Source organism: Corylus avellana, chromosome ca6 (assembly GCF_901000735.1).
Source record: "Corylus avellana chromosome ca6, CavTom2PMs-1.0".
NCBI classification, from domain to species: Eukaryota; Viridiplantae; Streptophyta; class Magnoliopsida; order Fagales; family Betulaceae; genus Corylus; species Corylus avellana.
This window is the reverse complement of record NC_081546.1, coordinates 10,393,584-10,397,505: the sequence shown is the minus strand read 5'-3', so window position 1 is coordinate 10,397,505 and position 3,922 is coordinate 10,393,584. Positions and strand designations below refer to the sequence as shown.

Genomic DNA, 3,922 nt, shown 5'->3' with positions numbered 1-3,922 from the left:
AAGACGGAGGAGAAAAATTCGAACTAATGATCTTCGCTTCATTAGACATGGTCTCAACCAATTGAATTACCGGGACATGAAATAATACTCAAAGTCATAGATAAAGAAAAAGACAAAGACAACTGGATCCACCACAGTTCCCACTTGGCAGTGTGGATATCGTTTGCAGCAAACATTGACTGATTAACATACAGATTTGTTTTATGCGTCGGTGATTCAGCAGCATCACGCTCGCAACACAAGTAGAATAGTCTTTCTCCTTGATAAGCTCAGTCTCTTTTACAATTTTATTTATTTATTTATTTTATTATTTTTCTCTATTCTACTGCAAATCGGTTTGGATTATGAATTTAGTTTGTGTTCTACAATTAAGGGCAAATCTTGTAGGTTGAAAGGGTATGGGTGTTAATTTCGTGAGTGTAAAAAAAAAATAGAATCGCATGTTGAAAATATATAAGAAGCGTGAATGGTTAATATAATAATGTTCGGCTTGAATTCAAGGGTTTAAGTTTTTGAGTTGTGTGGTGTCTTAACATGCTATATTATGGGCTCACAAATGAATTTGCCAAAACTTATAATGGATAAGGGCCAATCAGATGAAAGTAGTATTATACATTTATACCTCTTTTTTTTTTCTTTTTTTTTTCTTTTTTTTTAAAAAAAAAAAAAACAAATTTGGGGGACATTTTTAAAATTTTTGTTAAATTCTAACATACGCCTAAATCTTTGAAAAAATTTTATTTTATTTTTCAAAAAAAAAGGGGAGATATTTTAGTAATTTTGACATCTTTTAGTTAAGATTTAGCGAAAATACTTAACGGAGAGAAGACATTGAAAAAAATTAAAACTTCACTAATTTTAGAGTTTTTGAACTTTAAAAGGATAATTACAAAAGTGATAAAAGTTTATAGGGGTTAAGTAAGGTTTTCCCTTAACTTTTGTTTAGACCAAACTAGCAAATTTGAAGATAGACAGATCAAATTTTGTCGCTTATAGGCAAAAAGTAAATATTCATAAAATGACACAAATTTCCTTCAACCTATTCTTAAAAAAAACTAAAAAAAATAAAAAAAGAAAAAAGAAAAAAAGTGAGAGATGATACTTAATACTTATTAGAATAGGTTGGAGGGAATTTCAATTTGGAAGAAATTTATGTCATTTATAAAATTGGGAGAGATGCACCATCTCTCCTAAAAATAAAATATATTAGAAATATTAACATAAGGTGAACAAACTAATATAAATTTTCTACAAAATGAGTTATAAGATTTTCTTCAACTTAATTTCTAAAAGTGTCATATGTCCTTTGAGCATGTGACAAACAGATTTTTTGTTTTATTATTAATGCTATTAAAAAAGCATGTAAGAAGTATATGTTAGGGTAAAATCCACTTAACCCTCTCAAACTACCACCCTAATGACAATTTATCCCCCAAATTATCAATTGTGACAATTTACAAATCAAACTACCAAAACAATGATAATGTACTCCCAATTTTAACAAAATGACAAAATTATCCTTACTAAAATAAAAACAAAAATACTAAAATTTAATATTTTTTTTTTTCAAAATTTTAAGAGTATTTTTATCTTATTAAAAATTCTATACGGGTAATTTCACCATTTTGCTAGCATTGGGGGTATATTGTCATTGTTTTGGTAGTTTGGGGTGTAAATTGTCGTAATTGATAGTTTGAGGGGTAGATTGTCGTTGTAATGGTAGTTTGAGGGGGTTAAATGAATTTTATCCTATATATTATTAAAAAATATGTATTTATTTTTTGCTTGTTCACACAAGGGGAGAAAAGGAATGGAGGAGAATTCGATTTAGTGACCTCTGCTTTACGAAGCGTGTATTTTTTACATGTTAAAAAGACACTTTTAAAAACTATATTGAAATAAATTCCTAGATTGGAAGCACTTTTATTTTTACTAAAGTCATCTATAAATAACTATCTTTATTACTATCTAATTTTTGTAGTACGGATAAATTTTTTTTCCGTAGTACGGATGTTATTTTTCCTTTTCCATTTCTTTTTTATTCAGTTCCCACTGCAAAAATAATTCTAATCCGTACGATTTTATTTCTTAGTTCACTCTGTATTAATTTTATTTGAGTAATGCTAGGGAGAAGCATTTTATTAGCAAACCATCCGCATGGTACTGAGCTGTCCTGGTTAAGTGAACCATGGTTATCAGCTTTCTTTTATAAAAAATAAAATAAAATCACGCCCTGAAGAGTAAAAGTGTGAATCGTGTGATACGGGTTCAAAATTTTTATTTTTTCCCCCTAAAACCTTTCCCCGTCCTCCTCTCCCACACTTCTCCCTCCCGCCTTCTCCCATCAGTATCACCAAGCACTACCGCCACCGAACAGACTGCCACCCACGGCACTAACTCAAAATCCGGAGACGCCACCCAGCCACCACCGGCGACGCCCGGTGAGTTGGAGAAGGTATGTATAGATAGATGATTTCATTGTTTTGTTGGTTAGCGCTTCTTTCATTTCGAGAAAAAAAAAAAAAAAAAACCCAGTCAGTTCGTGGGTTTTGGGTTGTTTGTGAGTTTTGGGTTATTTTTTCATGTTCTTCGATTCTATTCAACTCCCTGAAAGAATGGGTTTCGATTTTGCCGAATCATCATCGATTTTTCCGTGTCCTTCGATTCTGTATAAGTCTCTGCACGAATGGGTTCCGATTTCGTCGATCTGCATGAATGGGTTCCGATTTCGTCGATCTCCATCTATCCAAGCTCTCTCTCTCTCTCTCACTCTCTCTTTTCTGCCCATTGTATGGTTTTCATCTGCATCTGCAAGCTGATTTTGTCTTTGGAAGCAACTAATGAACATGAAAAATATTACTGAAGCTCTTTTGTCTTGGATGCAAAAGAAAGTTTTGATTCCTTTGTGTGTGTGGCTGGTTTTGATTGTTAACATTCTCGAATTTGTTTGTGTTTTCTTTTAGTTGTAGCTAGTTGTGAATGTCAAGCTTCACATGTGTTTGATGAAATGTTTGTGAGAAAATTTATTGCCTTTAGAAAGAGCTTTATTTATACAAAAAAAATAAATAAATAAATTCCTTTCATTTGTGTTACTACTGCTATTCACAACTAGCTACTGATAAATTTCCTTATCAAAAGAAAAATTTCCTTTCATTTGAAATAACTTGAAGCTAATGTTCTGTTTCTTATTTTCAGATGTAAGATTTTGGGCGGGATCAAGGAGAAGCAGAGCTACATGCTCTTTAGAGGGATTTTCTAGAAATTCAAAAGAATCCGGGTGTAAAGGATGATAAATGATGGGATTTGATTTGATTTTTAAGAACTACACGTTGTCATGTATTAGCCATTTTTCTGATTTGATTTGAGTTTTAATAAGAGAATGTGTTGTTTGAAGTTGCAAATTATTTTGTATGTGGACCACTGTGCTTGTGAAATTGGTTAAGAAAGGTTGTGTAGATGAGTCAAAGTTAGTTCTAGTACGATTTTTCCTTTGCTTTTCGGTTGAGTGCTGATTGGTCATGGGTCTTCTTTCTGCCATGGCCGAATGGGCTAGGTGGGGGGTTTCTTTTGCTCTCTGCTTCAGTTTTGCTTCACTCAATAGTTTTGAAGATTTTAATCCCTTCGATTTTCAGTGGTTGGTTGAGAATGGGTATATTTCTTGAAAACAATTCTTGGATATTTGGTCTTCGTTGGTTTCTCTGTTTTTGTCTAGTTTTTGATTTTTTGGTTTTACCACCAACAAGAAGAATGAAAATGAGATTTCTAGTTTTTGTTTTGGTAATTTTTTTTCCCTGGGTTTCTCTTTTCATTTTTTGATACTACTGCTTCTATTTTTGCTACTCATAGTTCTTAGTAATGAATTTTCTCACAAACATTTTCATCAAACACATGTGAAGCTTGACATTCACAACTAGCTACAACT

General features: G+C 32.1%; 1 long non-coding RNA gene across 1 annotated transcript; it reads left to right on the top strand.

Annotated features, from left to right (window-relative positions):
* The first annotated feature begins 2,269 nt into the window (after positions 1-2,269).
* Positions 2,270-3,382, top strand: LOC132185647 (uncharacterized). The gene is made up of 2 exons (XR_009440624.1): positions 2,270-2,455; positions 3,196-3,382. It is a non-coding gene; the product is annotated as an uncharacterized LOC132185647 (long non-coding RNA).
* Positions 3,383-3,922: the final 540 nt, after the last annotated feature.